Source organism: Mixophyes fleayi, chromosome 1 (genome assembly GCF_038048845.1).
Source record: "Mixophyes fleayi isolate aMixFle1 chromosome 1, aMixFle1.hap1, whole genome shotgun sequence".
Lineage (NCBI taxonomy): Eukaryota > Metazoa > Chordata > Amphibia > Anura > Limnodynastidae > Mixophyes > Mixophyes fleayi.
Genome location: NC_134402.1, coordinates 258,412,862 through 258,437,180, shown reverse-complemented (window position 1 = coordinate 258,437,180; position 24,319 = coordinate 258,412,862). Strand labels below are relative to the sequence as shown.

The 24,319-nt window shown below is 37.4% G+C and overlaps 1 protein-coding gene across 6 annotated transcripts in view; it reads right to left on the bottom strand.

Moving 5' to 3' along the window:
• LINGO2 (leucine rich repeat and Ig domain containing 2) overlaps positions 1-24,319 on the bottom strand; it is a 1,158,257-nt gene that overhangs the window by 190,938 nt on the left and 943,000 nt on the right. For all 6 annotated transcript variants that reach the window (XM_075209906.1, XM_075209933.1, XM_075209916.1 and 3 more), the window contains one exon: positions 19,191-19,252. The gene's annotated coding sequence lies outside the window, so the exon portion shown is untranslated. The remainder of the gene's footprint in view (positions 1-19,190; positions 19,253-24,319) is intronic.

Here is a 24,319-nt window from a genome sequence, read left to right as displayed (position 1 = left end):
AATGATCACGTGTTATCCAGTATTTACATCTGTACAATAGCCAGGCTTCTAATCAGCTAGGTAAATGACTAGCAGTGACAATATCTTTATTTTCAGAACAATAAAAAAATGCTTGCAAGCAAACAATGAATACAGATGCAAAAACAACTTTGTGTTCAGGAACGTAACATGACATGAAGCCTGTGCCAACTCAAGGCACCACAAATAATCTGTTCATCGTGTCTTTCTAGCTATGTATACAATACCTTCAAGGTTTGCCTACTGAAACTATTAAAACTTTAGGTGCTGTGGGATAATTTCTCTTGCAGTTCCAACACCCCCTCTCTAAAGTATATGGATTATACCACAAGATGAATCTTCTTCATGAATTCCTCAAGACACTCTCTGAGTAGTGGTCAATACATTTGCAATCATAGTCCCTGTTGCACAGTGTTGCAGTTCAATAATGCCTTTTTCTATCCTCACAAGATCTTACTCTGCATGACTGTGCTTAGTAAGTGGGTTCATTTTCACCGTTTCGCCATTTACAACATCAATGATTGCCGTCTAGGATACCAACTGGTTCATGCATATAAATCCCTTAGGCCAGGTACATACTGAAGAGTTTTCCGACCAATGTGTTATCTACAACGACTTTTCCTTCGACTGAAGGTCTGATCGCTCGGTCGATTAATGCGTACACATTAGTCACGTTTTAGATGATTAGCGAAAGACTGATCGTCCGGGAAGCAGATTTTCCCTGCCATATTGTCGTGGGCAAAGATTAGAAATTTGTACACACTTAAACGCCTATGTAACGTTATCCCCATGAAATTTAAATAAGGGGCTGTTATTTATACGACTACACTGACAACGGTTTATAATTAAAATGGCAGACATATGCTGTACGCATTAATGCAATAGACACCTGCTTTTGCTTTACCGCTAGAAGCACCTAATTACAAAATGAGTGACGTGAAGACACCACACCCCGTGGGACTGGTAGAGGCATCAGAAATTAACATACATATGTCCCCAAAGGAGTCGCAGCTCGAGGAACTATCGGAACTTGGTCAAGGACTGATCGGAAAATTATACACTTTACATGATCGTTAGGTGGATTGGACTGAAAATATTAAATGAACTGACAATTGACACTTTGGTACGACTTTCGACAATCGTGTCACTATACACACTAACCCAAAAACAACAATACTACAGCGCACAGCAAGTTCACAAAAAGTATGGGTAACAAATAAATTAAACAAAACCACATATAGACACAACTCAAATGTGATCATCAATGTGAAGATGACATGATGAGAAATGTATATATAATCACAAATAAATATACAGATTGTATTGGAAAAGAGAAATGATACTCAAGATATCCTGAATCATACTGTCCATATGTCCAAAATATTATATTGTGCACGTATTCCAGATGTAGCAGATAGTGACTAACCCAATGCATATGATGTCCCACAATGGAGGATATATGAGTAAGGAGAGTCATTCCTATTTCTGTACGTTCGCTGGTTGTCAGTTGCCAGTGTTGAATGTCCAAACGGTGTAAATACACATGTGAAGCATATGCAACTTTATTGGATAATGTTCATAGCAACTGTCACAATGAACAGTGTATGCTATACAAAGCTCAGAAAATTCATCTGAAAGGATGGTATAGAAATTGAATTTAAACAGCTCAATGCGTTTCGTTCTGATAAATAGAACTTTTTCAAGAGCAATAAAGGAAAGTGGGTTGTCTATCTTAAATACGCCCTCTTTAATTGCATGCCTTACGTGATAGGTCATATCATATGTATCGCAAAAGCGATCATGAAAGCAATCATTAGTCAACAACCACAATGATTAAAATTCTAGTCAGTGGCTAAAATGATTATTACATACACACTGTAAACACATCAATAATAAAATTCCTATACAAGCATAAGCTGACCTCATATCACAATATTCATTGGTATATACATCACTGAGAAAAACACCTAAATATAATAAAATCAAATAAATAAGTGTGTGTATAAAGGTAAAAATATATAAAACAGATAATAATAATTATAAATAGGACAAACCATATAATCTGATCGAATAGTGCACGATTATTAGTTGCATATAAAAACTGACTACATTGCACAAATACCTACTCCTACTGACATCCTAAACAAATTCTAATTAAAAGAATTGCCTAAGATATAGAGTAAATTAGTTCTGGTGTGCCTATTGTTTTAAGGGAAAGGGAGCTGCTAAAAGCAAGTAGCAAGTGCAACCTGGTTATTGATGCTTACATGTTGTGACCATGTTGGTAGACTAGGAAAGTTCAAAAGGGGAGGTCAAGGAGAGGAATTTAGAGTAAACAAGGCAATGAAGGCTAAGCACACCTAGGTATCAGGATAAATTGTTAAAGGCAGCTTCATTTATAATGTGATATCCCCGTCCTTTCTATTTTTATTCTAATCAGCATCTACTGCCATGTACCTAACTAATCTGATTATTATGCTTGATCATTCCTTGAGCAAATGTTAATAAAAAATAAGAGTGCAAAAAATAGCATACAATGAAAACTAATATCAAAAGATAATATTCATAGCAACATTTGGCCCTTTGAAGTCTACCAGGTCACATTGCTTTCTTCCTAATCTATATACATTGCTCTAGTACTGTACATATGTTCATTAAACTGTGCAGTATCCGTAACAAGCTTTATCATAGCTTCCTGAAGATCATGAAAATAGAATTTCATACATGCTGCAGAACTTAGAGGACCTCTCCAGACTCAACAATTCATTTTCACTGCTTCAGGCACCCAGACGCTGGCAAGATTAATTATTGAATGTCAAAGGTTTGCGTTTTTCCTGCTTTCTGAAATATTTCCTTTTATATTTATTTTACTTGATGAAGCTGACTGAGGGATGTCTTTTGCTGCTGCAGCTTCACTGAATAAGACTGATTAAGTATCTTCAGGTTGTTATGCTTTCAATGTAGAATGTAGTCAATTAAAATTAACGACAGGAATGCATTTTCTGTACAAAATAATAAAAAAAAAAATAACATTTCGGATGCTCTACTGATGGCCTGTAAAATATGAAAGACTAAAACCCCTGTAGGCTGGAGTACCTAATTTGTTTACAAAAATCTGGATAATAAAACCACAGGCTTCACAAGGAAGCAGTCATGAATGGCAAAACATACACACGGCACTGGAATGATCTACCACAGTATCCTGTCTAATCATATGTAGCCCTGTTGCATCAGGGAGGAAAAAACAATTTACAAAACAAACATTTTGTGCATCAGAATTTTTTTTTGGAGATGTGCAACATGTTTAACCTTTTATTGCTAGGAAGATTCTTGCCCTAGTGAGACAAGAAATAGAAATGCATTGAAATTACCAAGGAAATTACAGATATGAGATATATAACTTTAAAAGTATATCGGGGCTAATTCATTAAAAAAATATTTAGCGGAAAATCGCTCTGCGCATACCCAGAACCAGACCATATGCCATTCTAGCTGCAATTTCCAATTCATCTTCGAGCGCCAAGGTCTTTACAACAGCCTATGATTTCAGGATCAGAACAGGGTGGGGGAGTGGCGTACGCATATAGTTAATGTACAGTAAAGGCGTTCCCCTGCAGATACGTGCGATTCAAGCTCCAGCACATGCAGAAGTACTTTAGCTGTATGGTTTGCACCTGCTCAAGGTCAAGTCAAACACTTGGATAATAGTGATGACCAAGCACAGCCATTCACTAATTGAATTTTTTTTACTGTTCACCTGCACAGCTGACACCTCCCATATCCGCTGTTTAGCTGGGGTATATAGCTGCCGGTTAGGAGTGTGCAGCCTCTCCAGCACTACTGCCAATTCTACCTCTATTGAAACTAAAATTTGTCTGCCTCCACTTAGAGGCAGAGGATTCTGAGCCTTGGATTTGCCTAGGTCAGTGTTGGCTAACCTGTGACACTCCAGGTGTAGTGAAACTACAAGTCCCAGCATACTCTTCCAGCAATAAGCTGCTATATATTGGCAAAGCATGCTGGGACTTGTAGTTTCACAACACCTGGAGTGTCACAGGTTACCCAACACTGGCCTATGTTGCTGTGGCTCAGCCATCACCAAACAATTCTAAACAGGGAAAAAAGCCAGTAATTACTAACAAGCCTTTCATTGTATATACACTGTACTGTATGTCCCACACATGTCCTTGTACTCACCAATTGAAGCAAATGTATCCAAGCAGAAAAAAGAGCTGTTTGTTAGCAATCTGAAGCGTTAATAACTCTAAGCAGAAGCTGTTGTATTACTAAGCAGGGAAAAAAGCCAGTAATTACTAAAAAGGCTTTCATTGTATATACACTATACTATATGTCTCAAACATGTCCTTGTACTCACCAACTGAAGCAAATGTAGTCAAACAGAAAAGAGCTGATTATAAACCAGTAAGAAGTCTTAGGAAGTAAGATTCTGAAGCTATATCACAAGCTGTTGATGACAAAATGGCACGCTCCTAATTGCCTGTTTACGACTAATTATTGTGATTGAATGACAGATGCTTTGTTAAGGGCAGGTGAGATTAAATCAGCCATTTTAGAAGGGATAGAATAGTATAGAAGAGATCCACGACCTACCTGCCTACACCCGCATATGGCCTGAAAGCTATGGGAGGAGAATGTTGGAAAGTCTCCTTCATTTGCAAACATACGGACTGCCACGTTCTCCAGAATGGATCTCTGGTTGCTAATTTTAACTGTGGACCTTATTCTTGGCCTATAGAGCTGCAAAAGTTTGCCTGCAGTAGGTGATCAATCGTCCAGCTCTAGTGGCGCTGGAGTGATTTGAGGAGGTGCCAACCACAGCTGTCTGCAGAATTGAGGAGAGATATCAAAAGGGGTAATATTTTTTTTTCTTCCAGATAATTTACTGTTTTTCTGGCCCAATACAAAGCAATATGGCTTATAACAACCTTCATTGGTCAAAGTACAAGGCTATGCAATAGTGATGTTTCAGAAGCAGTATGTGATTATTATAAATCTCCCAGGTCAAGTCCATATAAAAGTGGTGTAGAGGTGTGTTTATTTGGCCATGTATGGTACTGGATATTTCACATTGCAACCTAACATTATCTATATGAGAGGCTCTCTTGCATGTATCTATGTATACGCGAGACAGAGATAATATTTATTGAAAAACGAATGCACCATTTTTCTTCTAAAAGAACACCTACACAACCGCCACCTACGCCGTTAAAATCAGGAGGCGAGAGTGGAGGCCCAGATGGAGGGCCAGGAGGAGGCCCAGAAGGAGGACCAGAAGAGGGCCAGGAGGCGGCAGCCCTTTCAACACCCCCCAACTAATCCCTTCTCCCCCGCCCCGACCAATCACTTTCCCTCTCACGTAGGAAAAGTACAGGGCCAAATCCTGGGAGGGATCACTGGTCATAATGAAGGAGCACCTGCAGGAGACCATGAAGGAGCAGGAGGAAGCATGGACTTCCCAGATTCCTTCTTTCATACATCTGTCTTTCCCTAGACCTAGGCAATGTTTGCCATTCCACAAGTATGTGACATTATGGGCCTAATAAGTATTTGTTGCAAAGCATATCCTGCCCCTACTATATCTGCATGTGCTTCCAAAATGCAGTCCTCCGGCTACTGCTGTGTTCAGCATAACATGAACCTTTGCAGACAGTTTCCCTTTATATACCACTTCTGAACTCTGCTCACTTGGAAAATGTCTGTAGTACACGCTTACAGCTCAGATATGTTTTCAAAACGTCATAAGATTGCGATTGTAAAATGTTTTTTTTAACTTTGCTTTCTAGGTGCAGAACAAATACCACTGGCACATGTATTCATAAAGAAAATCAGGAAATGTATAAAACAAAAATTAAAAAAGTTACATTCTTACAAACATATTATTTTCCACCAGAATGATGATTTTTAGTTTTTATTTACATTTTGCTATAAAACATTGTTACAAAAAAATTGTGTTTGTTTTAACAAATGTGTACTAATATACATTTGTACCATTGAGATATGATAAATATGTTTATTTTTTATATCAGGCAATATCATACAAACAGCATACATACTGCATCATAGAAAGGGTTAAGAAACAGGGTAAGTAATAATGATAATAATTATGATAATAAAACATGAGTGTAAGGAAGGAATTCCACACCTGTGCATTTCTCTGTCAATCAGCAAGATAAATGCATGTTGTATACAAACGTACGTCTGCCGGTGAATTAGGGGGGGCAAACAATACACAGCGCTACGTGAGTTCCTCCCGTATTCAACAAGGAATGTATTGCATATATACGGTCAACCTTGAATATGGACTTGTGTATGCCCGATGTACGCTTTTTTTTTTTTTAAAGTACATTAAGTTCCTTTATGAATTAGGCACCAGGGCTCTAAAGGATATTCTATCACACAGATTAGTAGATTTGACCAAATTGTCTTCTGAACATACTGTAATTTATATGACTTAAATTTCTGCCTATTTGCATAATGATGTTATACTGTGAATTTGAGTTTTACAATCAATTAGTATAGGCAAAATGGGAGAACACTTTGCTGAACCTTCATTTGGGTGAATAATTTTACCCTACTATATAGGTAAATAAAATGACTTGTTTTTGTTGTTGTTTTTTTTAAACACATAACTCCCTCCATACACTGCCAGGCCCTGGAGTCTTGAATGTTTTAAGATGGAAAAGTACTATTCATTTTTTAGCTCCTATTGTTATTAGAACATGAAATATAGATCTTTATTTTGGAAGTACTTATTGAAGGATTGTAGGAATCACGGACAATATAACCTATAAGCCAGCCAGCAATCCAAATAAAGAGTGATACAATGACTTGCAAATAACATTTCTGACAATTAATATAAATAACGAAAATTAAAATAAAGATAAACCAGCAATGCCTTTTTTTTTGGGTGAGTATCTCAAGGGGAACATCGGTCTCTAAAAATAGAAGTGGGAATGAGTGTGATGATGTCATTAAGTAGTAAATATAAACATATATAGAAAAATAAGAAAAGGACAAATGCATCTTCTAGTGCAGCAACTATTATAAATGATCCCTCATAAATATATAGAAAATGCGAATAGCATGAAGAATAGTGAGTAGCTGATCTGCATATCTTGAATCTCAGACAAATTTCAGACAGCTCTCAGCTCTATATGTCCGGCAGATTCGGAACTAGCAAGTTGTGGGACCCGATGCAGGGAAGCGGGGAGGAAGGAACCGGTGCCCGTAGCTTGCTAGTTCCCAGTGCAGTGGGCCCCATTATCTCCATGGGCCCCGGTGCACCGCACCTGCTGCACCAATGGTAGTTCCACCACTGATGTCCAGACACATTAAAGAGTAAAAAAATAGGAACAATAGTGCAATATTGTCTTGTAAAACACACCCATGTAGAATACACAAAAAAGTCCCCCTGTACCAGAGAACTTTCTTGTAAATAAACAGGATTATTAATCAATCCTGAAATATTCCTCCAAAGTAATGAGTAGCCTCCAATAGAGAAAGGGTCAAAACAAAACACTATAGTGAACAACCACCAGTAACACCATAAATAAAGTGCCTATGTACTGACAATTGTATACTGAATAGCTTACCTTCACTAGTATCTGCTATATCCACCACATCTTGATGGGTTTCGAAATCTCTCAGTAAAGACAAGAAATATAGCTCCACCACATAGTTTATTATCTTAAAACAATAGCATCTCTCATCTGTACACCATATTTTGACTTTTATAAGATACTGGGACTGGAGATCTGGGGGTAAATGTAAAGGGAAGTCTCCCTTTACAAGGCAGCGCCACTTTAAATTTAAGCGCTGAAGACGCTGAACTCGCCGGAGTTGAAAAATCCGGAGGTTCATACATTTACCCCCTGGTATTGTTCTACAGGGAACTACACCCAGGAAAAACTGTTGGCTAAGTCTTTTATCTTATATACATGCATTATGCTTTTATTTGTTGTCAAAAATGTTTTAAGATACTATTTTTCGTACGGTATGTATTCTCAGATTATGTATCTTAGTTACTGCACTTTTTCTTTCTCCTGAGTGAATAAACAAGTATTAAAGGTCGACAGCCACGTACGTGTAGTGCTTTTATACAAATAAGGACTTTAATTTAAGTGAGGACTTAACGAGGATTGTATTTCTCTGCACTATTGAACTTACTAAATGCTGGAGAATTCAAGTGCCAGATGCAACCTGTTTATAGAAATATATGTCTGTAATGTAAAATATATGTTATGTTTATGTACAATTTGTATAATAAACATGTATAATTGAAGTTTTTGTTCTGTCAGTGTATGAAGTGACATTCAGCGCAGTCTGTGATTGTAATAATAATGCACGTTACAATAAAAATAAATATATAACTGTCCGATAGCTGTGGGAGCACAGCAGGAGGTAGTGCAGAGGGGAGAATGTAGTAGGACTGAGGGGTGTTGCTTTGAGGCAGTGGCTCAGTTGGCCCTACTTTGGAGAGTCCTGAAGGATTAATGTGGTGGTTAAATTGATGCTGGGGACTAGTGATGCTGTGTAGTAAAATCCATTCCAATTCAGGAACAATCTGTAAGATAATGCTCCTGAAAATCAGGGAATTATAAATGGCAGAGAACACATCCTTCTACAGGAATAAAATTTGCAGTACTAGCGATTTTATGCAATACCATTTTAGAGTGCCTGAATTTATATGGCTCCTGTGTTGCTTTTTGATTCTTTATACTTTTCTGGTTTATGATTGACTAAACTGACAGCTAATCATAACAATGCAATGTCTAATTTAGCAAAGTGCATAATCCGGTAACCATGGTGCTTCTGCAGTGCACGTATCCGCTATTCAGCTTTGTAAAAGCTGCTCGGAATTGTGTGTCTGCTAATCACACTGATGCAGAAGCTAAAAGTATCACTTCAGAAGCACTGTAACAGGGATAGAAAGTAGTAGTTAGTAAGATAAAAGAATAGTGTGAATGCAATGGGAAATTTGATTAGCATTGGTGAATGGTAAGTTCATTTAGTATTGATCAAATCACAGGTTTTTAATTCATTACACTGACTACACTAATTGTAAGTAACATTTTCAAAACCCTTCTATGGAAAAGTCGTTTCATTCCCATTTGGTTGTTGAATTTCCACGTATTTAGCGAGCAATTTGAACATGTATTGACTGCGCACATTATGTGTTCCGACCTGGACCAGTAAAAGTTGGATTCATCAGAATTTAAACCATTCATCACTAATTGAAACTACTTTTAACCCTCATTACTGCTGTGGTTCAAATGGGATAAAAATTCCTTAGACTATATCTCATTCTTTTATACATAATATTTTGTTTAAGAGGTCCTCTAGCATATTTACAACATGTTTGCTTCATTACATAGTGCATTGTGAACTTTGTAATATGCAAAGAAAATAGTGTTTCACTAGGAAGGGAGCATTTTATCCAGCATGCTTTGCTTTCTCCCAGCAGTATGGCCGTGACGTGTAGAAGAAGCCCGTTCTGGTGACAGGATCACTGTAAACATTTGTGCATTCATAGAAAATAAACTGATAGCTTAATACAGTTAGTTTCATTTTTAAAGAATTGCAAGATACAATAAGTTTTGATTCTGGTACATTCTTATGTTATAATACTAGTGGATGGATGTGCAGAATAAGATCATCATCATTTATTTATATAGCGCCACTAATTCCGCAGCACTGTACAGAGAACTCATTCACATCAGTCCCTGCCCCATTAGAGCTTACAGTCTAAATTTCCTAACACACACACACACACACACACACAGACTGAGAGATTAGAGTCAATTTGATAGCAGCCAGTTAACCTACTAGTATGTTTTTGAAGTGTGGGAGGAAACCGGAGTACCCGGAGGAAGCCCACGCAAACACGGGGAGAACATACAAACTCCACACAGATAAGACCATGGTCAAGAATTGAACTCATAACCCCAGTGCTGTGAGGCAGTAGTGCTAACCACTTAGCCACCGTGCTGCCAAGATCACATTTAGATATCCCAGTTGACTAGTATACAGGGTTCAGTTTGTGTCTGATTTCATAGGGACTGTATTGAAAACAAAACCTGCTTGGAACACAACTCTATAGTGGTCCTGATTCTTTCATGTTAGTGAACTTAAGGAAAGTAGAAGACTGTTGTATAGATACATTGCATTATCCACCTTAGCATGATAGTCTATGGCATACAATATTGTGCCCTGGGCTGCTGTACTGAGTATTTAAGTTCCTGGCAGTAGGTTCCTTGTAATATGAAACCGCTTAGTAAAAATGGATTCGAATTTCACCTAATATATTCTCTGACTGTATCCCACTCACATCAGCTTGCTGTCTATATAGTAATTGCTGTGTGCAAGAAGAGCTATGAGTAAAAAGAGTGAGCATTATATTCACAAGTAGACAATAATGTACCATTAATGTCATTTTAAATACACAAAATTAGACATTTGTGGTCATTCGGGAAAATAAGATGCAAATGTTATGCTAATTAAGACTTATCTTGTGCATACAGTACTTTAGGCATTAAGTATCATTAAGCAAAATAGGAGCGTGAGCATATGAAAATAAGGCTGAAAAAGAAATAAGGGGACTGAAAATCAGCAAATATCAGTTGGCTCAGATATTTAAATGTATACATTATTGTACAATACAATATTGGTTCATTGAGAAGTTGTCAGGCACCGTCCCTCCATACCTCCTCCGGGATGGTTTGCCTGTCTCTGCCTCCGCACGGCCGGCTCTGTGATGCATGCCTGCTCCGTTGCTAGGCAACGGGACGCTATCTCGGACCCGGCGGAGGTTGGTGACGTCACCGTCGCCTGTAATTAGCGCTTGCCTGTTTCTATTGGTTTCTGGCAGAGTATCAGGTCCCACCTCTGCTCCAGTGCTTCCAGTGTTGTGTCTGCTCTTCTGGTGATTGACTTCGGCTTGTTCCTGACTTTCCCTCTGGTTTTCCCCGGCTGTATTACTCTAGTGGGTTTTGACCTTGTCCTGTTTCCTGACGCTCCTTTTGGACTTTGTTTTGGTACTGACCTTGTCTGCCTGGTTCTGACCCAGATTGCTTGATCATTCTTTTCCTACTTTGCTGACAGCTGTACTGGAGAACCAGAACCTGTGTATCCCTTGCAGCCAAATCCTTACCTCCTTGCGGGGGGGTCCCTGGTGAAGACTAGGGACGCATTAGACTCCGCGCCTCCAGTTTAAGCAGTGCAAATACCAGCAGGCAGCATCTTTGGCGTGACAGAAGTTAACACTGCTTACCCTAAAGATGGGATTTTTAAGCTGGCACCTGTGTATTTGCCTTTATCCAGTATTGTTAAACTACCTACATAACAGAAAACAAGTTTTCAAAGATGCAAACTTCCGCGTATCCCTCTCAACACTACACAGAGCAGAGGCATCAGAGCAAGTGCTAGCATTGGCAGGATTGGTGCATGTGCAGAGCAGCCTCTTCTACACATGTGCAGTAAAATGCCAAATGGGCTTCATGACGCATGCCCGTACCTCAGGCAGTGGGGCAATAGAGCTCCGGCACTGGCTCAACCCCATTTTCACGAGAAGTTATCCAAGTTAAAAGCTCTAAATTCGCCATGTGCTACTAAATGCAGATAACATTGTTATCATAAATGAATTTAATGCTCCCTCAACACATACTAGTTCATATCTAGAAAGTGTTAATTATGTAAATGTTGAACTGAATTTAATATTAGCATTAAGGTTCAATGTTTGAGAAGACGATCTACACTTTAAAATGATGACATATGGTTAAAAATATTTACCAATTTTTTGGGTAAAATAACGACTACTTCACTGCATTTAAAAACATCATAATAAGATAGTTAGACCCAACATCTGAAATTGTTATCTATAAACAACAACAGATAATGACAATGTCTGGAAGGTTTTAGTGTTTTCGAGCATCTAGTCTCAATAACAACTACACCACCACCTTAATTGGGAAATATCAAAATCTTAAAAAGCTTTTTCTCTACGAAATAATTTATTTCAGGAACATGACCATTGTTTACTGTTGTGGGAAACATGGAGTAAAGAACAGCTAGTATTTGCTATTTCACAGGAAAAACAAATTGAAAGTCAAAGGTCAACATATGAAGTCCAAAATCATTAAGCAACTGTCAAGGTTCAATCACTGTCAAGAGAATGTGAATAGATTAGTTGCTTGAAGCAATAGAATAATTGCAATAAAAGAACTGACTGACCAATAGTACTCTTTATGACAAGGTAACACAGGCATTGTTCACACTGCATTTGGAAGTCATTATGGCTTTTGCTTTCTACCAAGAATAAGTTAAACAAAACATTTATCCTTGGAAAATAATTATATGTTGTATATAGCATTTCACTATTTATTCTACATAATTTAGTTAATATTCACAAACAATAAGTTTTTTTTCCCCATTTCATTGCTTAGCTGCAATGTAAATGTACAAATCATGCAAAAATGGAGGCTTAAATAAGAGCTATTTTAATGTAGGTATACATTTGTAATGTACAAAATATATTGATTACCCATCTCATGCTTTTGTTTTTTTCATATGTACATTTGATTAAATATATTATATTCCAAACGGGTTGGTTATGGTTTTCCGGTTCTGAAAAACCCGACACCCAGTTTACCTACAAAAAAAAACCGAAGGAGTTAAAAACCGATGCAAATATTAATAGACTTACCTTTAAAGCGACTTTGAAGATCACCGATGATAGAAAATTATGACCGCAACTGATTTCTACTGAAGAGCTGCCTGGCGCTACTGTTTCCTCTCATCGCGACTTGTATTCATCTGATTTAAAGCGGTAGTGTCGGGCACCAACAGATTAAGGGCTAGATTTACTAAGCTGCGGGTTTGCCTATAGCAACCAATCAGATTCTAGCTTTCATTTATTTAGTACCTTCTACAAAATGAAAGCTAGAATCTGATTGGTTGCTATAGGCAACATCCCCACTTTTTCAAACCCGCAGCTTAGTAAATTTAGCCCTAAGTGTTTAAACACTTAACCCGACATTGCCGCATTAAATGCAGATACAAGTCGCGATGAGAGAAAACAGTAGCGCCGGACAGCTCTTCAGTAGAAATCAGCTGCGGTCATAATTTTCCATCATCGGTGATCTTCAAAGTCGCTTTAAAGGTAAGTCTATTAATATTTGCATCGTTTTTAACTCATTCGTTTTTACTTTGTAGGTAAACTGGGTGTCGTATGGTGGTTATCATATTAACGATTACCACCGATTCCAAACACCAAACAAGGGGTTTATTTATTATAGGGAGAAAACCCATTTTCCCGTTTTAAGGCTCCCTTTCTAATACGTGGTTTACTAAGTGAAAGCTTCCATTGGAAAGTCTATTTAAGCAGGATAACAGCAGTGAATTTACCGCCACAATCGTCAAATTGCTATTGCCATCAGGATATTGATTGAAAAATGCTTTATTTATCTAAATAAAGCATCTTTTTCTAAAAATCCAAGCACAATTTTTATTTTTACTACTTTTAAATATTTTTAAACATTTGGTTTAAAGTGAAGTTGGAATTGGGCTTCTAGTCCCACTGTTTATGTGTGATCCAGCAAAGCTGGGCCATGCATACACAGATGCAATACTCCACTTACTTATGCCAACCAGTATCTCTCAGTTGCCCTGGTGGAATTTTCAAAGTAAATTGCAGCAATACAAGATTTCTGTTATAAGTGATAAGTGGCCATAGAAAATATTAGTCTTTTGTCAACCGCTTTGGCTTTGAAATCTTCTAAGTGTAAAACTATTCACACTGTGCCACTAGCCATTCAAAGTTGAGAAAGTGGCAAGATGATAACACGATTGGCATGGGAAATAATTTACAGACTCCTTTGAGGTTTTTAGATACATTAACAGTAAAGTAACTGGGAAGGCCACCACAATATATAATCAGCACTTACACACATAAATATATAAAAGTAAACATTCAAACATCTTTATCTGCATCTCAAATTAGCTATAACAGTCCTGCTACTGGCAATAAATCCTGAAAATCTTTCATTGGCATAAAAAATACATAAATCCGATATCGAGCTTGAAACAAGGATCATATAAATTTGCTTTGCTCACCATGATATTTTCTGCATGAGGACTTATAGCTAGGGACATACAACAATATTGTCCTATTCTGAATGGTGTGTACTACTAGTGCCTTGATTATTTTGCTTAGCCTTGAAATTAAATTGAGTCCTATCCCAGAGTGCATACAATTGTTTGGATAGTATACTTACACAAGCTTGCCAATCGCATAGCCAGGAGGATTGAACCAGGATGATGATTGTTAAACAGACGAAACACTTATGTGCACTTGTACACTAGCATTGGATAATATCCGAAACCGATTTCTGTTCCAAGCACACCAGTGCTGGATCCAAATTTCAGAGATACAAAGTGACACTAATTGCAGCATGTGCGTCTACATGCCAGGAACTCCAATGTGATTAAATTCACTGAGAACACAATGAATGCACCATGCAGCCATTTGGAACACACATTAAAGAGAATCTATGCTGATAAAAGTTTAGTTTGCTTCACATTGTGCACCCTGCAAATAGCTTTGTGATCTTTACAAAATAACAACTTTAGAAATTCATTAGTATGCTGTTCAAAACTCATTCAGTGATAAATAATGAACTCCATGCTCCAAAAACTCAGATTAATCAGAACCTTAATAAACAAATACAGTATAATAATGAATTTACAGACAGTAAAAGCATTGTCTGTTGTCTCCAAATTATGTAAATACTTATCAATATCTCACACTAAGATTATGTACTTAATAAGTGCACACTTCTAAAAAGTAGAAAAACAAGGAGGTACAATATAATAATTCCATAACCAATTAGAGGTGGTCTTTCATTAGGCTAAATTGCACAAGATCAAAGCACTATAGAGTACATAAAAAATGATTTGCTAAAGTGCAATGTGGTGAAAATTAATGGGATAGTCCATATAAACCACATTTAAAATAAATATATTACTGCCTGACTTCCAAAAAATATTTACGCAGCAACAGCTTTTGGATGAATTTCCCAACCACTTTCTTGTTCCTACATACAGTCGCTGAAAGTAGGAATGGCCTCACACTCTATGTACTGTAGAAAGTGTTATAGAATCCTGTGTGTTATGCCATAATAATGATACAATGCCTTTGATCTCATAAATAACTAATCTCATTAATTATTGGGCTTTAATGCAATTTGCGTCTTTCTCGCTATTTTAGTGACGTCTAATACCACGCACCCGTGACATTTCGGATCCACTTTAGGGGCATATTCTACACAACCTTTTTAAACATTCACCTCGTACAGCGCCAACTGTAAACAAGGAATCCCAGTTGTTATGCTTACGTATCCCAGCTAGAAATCTGTAAGAGAAACTTATGCAATTTCTTTGTATGACCAGGCTTTATACCGCCTAAGTATTACACATCTATTGACCTCCATGTCAGATAGCCCACCATTATGTGTTAATGGCTAAATAAATACCAATCTATCATTTACTTCACAATACTGCATTATCTGTATGAACATATCATACATTCATCCTTTTCTCCCAGTTATCTAAACATACGGAAAGGTACAGATCTTTTACTTTACAAAGATAACATTGTGATCAAATATACAGTAGATAAAATGCCTACATATAATACACTGTAGTTTCAGTAGACATGATGTTAATATAGATTTTACTAGATTACTTCAGAAGTCAGTTTATAGTATCTCATTATGTTATTGTGCTAACCTCATTTGTGTATTTACATTCAGGGATTTGTGTGTGTGTGTGTGTGTGTGTATGTGTGTGTGTGTGTAAGACAGAAATGTAAGAGCGCATTATCAGTCATTGCTCTCTGTGTAATGTATGTTTAAATGTAAAAAGAGAAAGGTAAAGAGAATGAGTTTAAGCAAGCATATGTGTGTCTGTTTAAATAGGAAGCATTTATGTATGTTTGCAAAGAGAATGTGTTTAAAAGGGTGATAGATGAGCATGCGTCATGCATGTGTGTTGTTTATATGCCTGTGTGTAAGTAAGATGATGTATTTGAGAAGAGCATGTGTAAGTAGTAATGTAGGCCTGCAAACAATAACATGCCTGAGCAAGGAGCGGGGGGGGGACTAGCCTGTGTGAGATATTTGTATATAAATGTAATAGATAAGATACATAGAGCTAAAGATTAAGAAAGAAATAGTTACATAAGGCAAGGTTATAGAAACAGTTAGATGGCAGGATTAGAGTTAAATTACTTCACAGGGGGCGGGGCCAAAAAGAGGCGATTCGCGGAGCTCCGTCCCTTCACGCCCACCTCTACACTGAGACTCCCGGAGGCCGATTATTAAAGGTCGGCAACTATGCTCAGTAAGCATTGCTTCTGGTGGGGGGTTTTGACCTCACACCCACAACTGGACACTGTCTGCAATGAGTCACTGCTCTGTGCTTCTTAGCTGTACATCCTGTCCAACACATGCTTCCTTGCCTGATCTAACTTAATGTAGAGCACACGTTAGAGACAATTTCTTTGTTTGAAATTCTCTCTATCAAATGCCGCATGTATTCTGTGTTTGAAATGCTCTGGCTTTCAGCCAGTTCTTAATCTGTGCATGTGTTCGTCGTGTGCAAACAGCAGTGAAATGCTAGTGGCCATTATACATGGATAAAGCTTTGCCCACTGCGACTGCATCATTACAGGCGCAGCAACGGCGATTTAGGAGTTCCTTCACAGAAAGCATAGTAAAAGTGAATCTTTTATAATCACAATATAAAACACCAGTCTTTTTACTGCATCAAATAAGATTTTTCTTTGCTGTCTGTTTCTACTATCTATCTATTAAAATGACCTTTTATTCATCTTCCAACAGTGAGAGAGAACATCTATCTGAAATCTGTCTACTCACTGAAGGTTCTTTACAAAAGTGCAGAATATTACTATTTCAGCAAATGCGTCTATTTGTCTGTTCAAGTCCATAGTTCTGAGCCCACATCCTTGTTTTGCAAATGAGGCAGACAGGACAGGAAATGGGCAGAAAATGGAGAAATAGGGAACATTATCCATTTTAGAGAATAAAATAAAACAAGATAGATAGATAGATAGATAAATAGATAAGATAGATAGATAGATAGATAGATAGATAGATAGATAGATAGATAGATAGATAGATAGATAGATAGATAGATAGATAGATAGATAGATAGATAGATAGATAGATAGATTAGATAGATAGATAGATAGATAGATAGATAGATAGATAGATAGATAGATAGATAGATAGATAGATAGAGACAAAAAGAATGGTGGCAGTCATGATTGTGATTGCCACAATTCCGACAATTGCAATCGCGGCAAAGGAATGCCGATTACAATAATACAGATGGGCAGCAAATCCAGACTTACCCGAATAAACACACAGAACATCACAGACAAGTCTGATATACTTTGCGAATACAGAAAATCCTGGCACTTGCAAATGACATCAATTAAAATAATGAGAGTGACATTTACGGATTTAAAATTGTAATGCCAGGACCCGCGGCATCTATATTCTACTGTAAGGGTTAGATTTAGGTTTAGGGTTAAGGTTAGTGTTACAATTAGGATAAAGGGTTCTACATTATAGATGCGGCAGGTCCTGGCACTGCCACTTTAAAACTGGAAATCTCATTATCGCCATTTTAATTGATGGCATTTGCAACTGCCGGGATTTTCTGCATTTGGAAAGTAAAGCAGGCTTGTCGGGGATGGTGTGTGTCTTTTTTATGGTAAGTCTGGATTTCCTGCATATCGAAATTATTGTAATCGGCATTCCTTTGTCCCGATGGTCATTGTCGGAATTATGGCAATCGCTAAAATGTACCGCACCTAAATGGAAAGGGTCGAAAGGCAACACTTACTGGATCACAGTAAATAGAGAGACAATTACATGGGCTAGAACATCTAAAGTAAACATTTTAATTAAAGATGTGTGCTGTGAGGCAGAGTAAAATAAAGAGTATATTAGTGGGAGAGAGACAATAAAGGATTGACAGAGTAGAAAGTAACAACATCAATGAAGTGGCAGTTAAAGAAGAGAGAGTAGAACAGGGAGAGTGAAGCAATGACAACTGGGCAGCAACCAGCAACCCTAGTCCAGAAAGGGAATCTCTGGACTACTAAATCACTTAAGTCCCGTCATCACCAATAACAGTGATGATTACAGAAAAATGGATTTTGAATAATATTTAGTTGATGAGAACTATTTAGTAGACTATTTAGGTATTGTAAGTATTACAATCATTTAGTTTAATTTTAAAGTGATCACTAAAATTGTCTTGGAAGATACTTTTAAAATAAAGGAGCTGATAGTTTATGTAAGTTTATTAAATAATAATTTATAGTATTTTAATTCATAATTTATTACTAAACTGTCAATGTGTTTACCATAAATTGTTTAGTAAGCTAATAATATTTTCTGTGAATCCCTCTAACTTAACCCATTCCCTTTCATTTTCTTTGATACCAATTATTAAAAATAATTATTTTCAAAGTATCAAGTTATTTGGAGTGTTGTCTTGGTTGGGGGTCTTGTGTCTCTCTGCATCAGGGCTACCGACACTCTCTCTAGAAGTAGTGAAGGAGTAGACACCATCAAGACTATCCATCTAGAACACCTCATTTTTTTACAATGGTCGAAATGCATCTCCTAAATATTCCTTCTACAGCCATTCAATTTAATTGAAATAATCTTGCCAAGCAAAATGAAATGTTTTTGTGTGTGGGTGCATAACCAAGTGGTCTGCACTCTGGAAGTAAGGTACATCTTCTGATTAGCTCCTCCCATTAGAAGATGCAAAATGACGAAGCACCCCCCAGACACCACTATTTTGCAATGCAAATCTGTGCACTTTCCCATAACACAGGTGCAATCCCACATACATAGGAACAAATGACATAAACACTGCATGAGGTGCACATTTTGCTCTTTTGTAAAACAGATGAAAATGTAATTAATAAAGCCCATTTCTGGGAAATGTAGGTATGAGTCAAAAAATGCACATTCAGGGACTCAATTCAAAAATGCACTTTTAGACTCAATTCAACATAATGTGTGCGGCAGAAACACATAGGAACAGTCACTCACCTAGTCAGTGGGAAACGTGTAGATCTTTCTATAAGTCACCCGATCCAGCCAGCATAAACAACCTAAAAAAAAACCAGATTATAGAGAATACATTTATATGTGACTGTAGTAAACACACATTAAGTTGACACATCGGCTACATACATCTTTTTGCACTTATATAAAATGCATAATGCATGTCTACATAAAAACACTACGAGCACCTGTCTTATATTTGAACTGATTCAAATTGATATGTGTCCAGTTGTGTATATATTGTAGCAAACGTAAATGTATGAATAAAATATTTATATTTTCAAAAAAGTGTAGCTTGCATAACATCTACTCACTGATAGTATTTACTCATTGAATGGCTTTATACCATATTTGCTTACATTTTGGATCTCACCTCCTGGCCTTGATGATGCATTTTGATTCCAATTGCATCATCATAGCGGGATCCGAGTGAGTGGCCTACTCTTCCGGACATTCCGGGAGAGTAGGCCACTATGTTTTATACCCATATGAAGTAATAGCTGTTACTGGTCCTTATGATAAACATCAACAAAGTTCAATCTATTTTAGCATTCAAAAGGACTATGGCCAATTTGATACATTAGACATTTGCTAAAAAACATACTGTGAGTATAGTTAATATCATAGTTGCTTACTCTCCCGGAATGTCCGGGAGACTCCCGAATTTTTGTGAGTTCTCCCGGACTCCCGAGAGAGCAGGCAAAAATCCCGGATCCAGCTGTCTCCGTTGTTGAAGATGGGTGGGGGGGCTAAACGCTGCATTATGGCCCCGCCCCCTGCTGTGATTGGCCGAAATTGCCCCTTCGACGGACCCCCTCCCGGACAGCTGCCTTCAAAAGTAGGTAAGTATGGTTAATATCTTCTAATGGACTAGTGACATTTTTTTCACTAACATTCAAGCTTTAGCTATTGTCAGCTGAACACAGCAGAGGGCAAATCACCCAAGGCAAGTGTGAAAACAGCCATAGCTACATCCCCTAAAGTTGGCTATTGTGTGTTTGTCTTCATAGGATGATATTGATTTTGTCTTTTTCCTCAATCACATTGATGGTTTAAATGCAGCAGTGGATTTAGTTGAACCTAGCAAGATCCTGCACTTTCTCTCTTTCAACCTGTCAGTAAAGTTTATAGTATTTGCATACTTATTTACATATAACATATCTGTTTAAGCATTGGGTGAATGTGCAGATTTTTAGACCCTGGCATAGGAAATCATAGTATATATCTAACATAAGAATGATTCCTGAGACTATTGCCTGCAGCTAGAAAGCCTTTGTAACTAAGCTATAGAGGATGATCAAAGCACTGCATATGGATATGGTGTTGTGTGAAATAGGTTTAGTATGCTTGTCACATGTACAGTGTCTGAAAGGCAGTGCCTGTAATGCTGGTGAATGCAAATGTAGGCTCAGAGACTTGTTTTTTTTTTCCATATTAAATTTTCACTTTCCATGTATTAAGTTCTATAAAATGTCTGGTCGGTCTTAATGTGATGTTTATAAATGAAACATTAATTCTCATGCTCTTAGCACGTTTGATTGGAAAGAGTGCCTCCATTGTTACGATGTATGTCTTCAAGAGGTTAGATTTATAAAGCCTAATGCACCATTACCAGGAAAGATATTTAGTCTGCAATATCAGCCCCGTAAACATAATGACCTAATGAAGGATGTAATTAATGGTACATTTTCTCTCACTGTAAAAGGATGTTCTTCTAAAACAATGGTTGAAAGAATATGTGGGTTTTTTTTTTTCATGTCAACTATGATTACTGATTCACTTATAATTCATTCACATCCACTAAATCTTAAAATATAAGTTTAATGTTAGCAATCGCATGCTCTGAAATATTGTGGACAGCTCCAGGTTGTGCACCCTCTCCATTTGCTACAACCCCCTCTTTCTACTCATCACCGCCCAAGCCCATAGCACCAACCTTTAACATACATATCTGTAAAAAAATAAATATTCCAATTACTATATGTAATTAAAAATTAAATGAATATTACTTTGTTTATGCTGTCAGGGCTACATAAGAAACAATATGTGGCAATGAAGCAGGATCCGACTCTGAAATCTGCCGTAAGCCCTCGTCTATGTGGTATTTCCACAAATCTGGACCTTCTTGTGAAATCATTTAATAGTATTTTTTTGCCTGCCTACTACATGTATGAGAGCAACTTGCCCATGCAACTATGAGACAGACTAATGGCTATACTTCCCTGTTTTTGTCTGGGTACCAGCTTCTATTCCGATATTGTTACTAATCTGAAAGCTTTAAAAGCAAACTTGCCGTAAATTAAAAAACAAAAAAAACAAATAATTTAAAGAAAATAACCGTTACTGTTGTCATCAAACATTTTATTTTCATCTTTACAGAGACAACACATTTATTGAAGCTACACTGTCATCATTGCATCTCCCAATCAACAATAGCTAAGATTGCACTAATAGTAAAACTGACAAGTAGCCACATTTCTGTAGCAAAAAGATGCCAGCATCAACTAGTAAGAAACAGACAGAGAAGCCATCCGTGACCACAAACTACTTGCGATTAGATCACCTGAGACCCCAAATTTTTCACTTAGGGCCTTCTGAATATGGTGTTTTTCCTCAATTAGAAGTACTATGCCTACAATATCCTGAAATACATTTAAAAATGACCGTCGTCTTTCCTTGCACTGTCCCTGCCATTCTCCTCTTTAAACTGTTTAAAAGTGCTTCTTACAGCGACTATAGGAGGAGGTACTTCATCATGATTGGATGTTTGGCTATCACCCTTTACTTCTTTCTGGTCTTTGGAACTTTCTGGGTGATGGGTTTATAGATAAAGGGTCACATACCTGTGCACATTTAGTTTAAACTAATGAGATCTTTACTCTACAAACCCTAAGTCCATATTTATTAGTAAACGGTGATAACACAGATGTCTATTGCTACAATAAACAGCTTCAACACAGTTTATCATTAAATATTACTGGAGCAGCAGAGTGATACTCACTTCCAAGGGATACTGGGTGGCAGCGGTAAAAGTAGTCTTACAGCTTTGCCAGGACAGTCTTGATGCATATCTATAAGGTGGAACTGAAAGCCTTGACTTGGGCTTCCAGTTCCACTTGTACAAATAAAAATAAAATATGAAAATATATAAAAAATCGAATAAAATTTGATCATTCTATTCCAATTTAAAAAATGTTTTATTTAAATAAAGCATTATTTCATTCAATATATACTAGGGATGTGCACCGGCGACTTTTGGTGTCTCGTGTTTTGTGTTTTGGATTCGGATTTTCGTGATGTTTTGGGTTCGGATTTGTTTCGCAAAACACCTGTCGAAGGGTTTTGGTTCGGATTTAAGGTTTTGGATTCTGATTTTTTTTGAAAAAGCATTAAAACTTCAAAAATCAAGTTTTTGGGCTTATTTTCACTCCTACGCTATTATTAACCTCAATAACATTCAATAACAAGCATTTCCACTAATTTACAGTGTATTCTGAACACCTCACAATATAGTTACTAGTCCAAAACGTTGCAACGAGGTATCTTTCTGGACTGCGTAGTGGAGTGGTCCCCACAATATAATAAGAAAACCATCAACTGGTCTGAATCGGACCGAATAATGTACCTGGACTGCGTAGAGGAGTGGTCACCACAATATAAATTAAAAACCCTGAACTTGTATTAATCGCACCAATAAATGTATCTGGACTGCGTAGAGGAGTGGTCACCACAATATATATAATAAGAAAACCATCAACTGGTATGAATCGCACCAAAAAATGTACCTGGATTGCGTAGAGGAGTGGTCACTCACCACAATATAATTTAAAAACCCTGAACTTGTATGAATCGCACCATTAAATGTATCTGGACTGCGTAGAGGAGTGGTCACCACAATATAATAAGAAAACCATCAACTGGTCTGAATCGCACCAATAAATGTATCTGGACTGCGTAGAGAAGTGGTCACCACAATATATTTAATAAGAAAACCATCAACTGGTCTGAATCGCACCAAAAAATGTACCTGGACTGCGTAGAGGAGTGGTCACCACAATATAATAAGAAAACCATCAACTGGTCTGAATCGCACCAATAAATGTATCTGGACTGCGTAGAGAAGTGGTCACCACAATATATATAATAAGAAAACCATCAACTGGTATGAATCGCACCAAAAAATGTACCTGGACTGCGTAGAGGAGTGGTCACTCACCACAATATAATTTAAAGACCCTGAACTTGTCTGAATCGCACCAATAAATGTATCTGGACTGCGTAGAGGAGTGGTCACCACAATATAATAAGAAAACCATCAACTGGTCTGAATCGCACCAATAAATGTATCTGGACTGCGTAGAGAAGTGGTCACCACAATATATATAATAAGAAAACCATCAACTGGTCTGAATCGCACCAAAAAATGTACCTGGACTGCGTAGAGAAGTGGTCACTCACCACAATATAAATTAAAAACCCTGAACTTGTATGATTCGCACCAATAAATGTATCTGGACTGCGTAGAGGAGTGGTCACCACAATATATGTAATAAGAAAACCATCAACTGGTATGAATCGCACCAAAAAATGTACCTGGACTGCGTAGAGGAGTGGTCACTCACCACAATATAATTTAAAGACCCTGAACTTGTATGAATCGCACCAATAAATGTATCTGGACTGCGTAGAGGAGTGGTCACCACAATATAATAAGAAAACCATCAACTGGTCTGAATCGCACCAATAAATGTATCTGGACTGCGTAGAGGAGTGGTCACCACAATATATATAATAAGAAAACCATCAACTGGTATGAATCGCACCAAAAAATGTACCTGGACTGCGTAGAGAAGTGGTCACTCACCACAATATAAATTAAAAACCCTGAACTTGTATGAATCGCACCAATAAATGTATCTGGACTGCGTAGAGGAGTGGTCACCACAATAACATAAGAAGACCATCAACTGGTCTGAATCGCACCGAATAATGTACATGGACTGCGTAGAGGAGTGGGTCACCACAATATAATAAGAAAACCATCAACTGGTCTTAATCGCACCAAAAAATGTACCTGGACTGCGTAGAGGAGTGGTCACCACAATATAAATTAA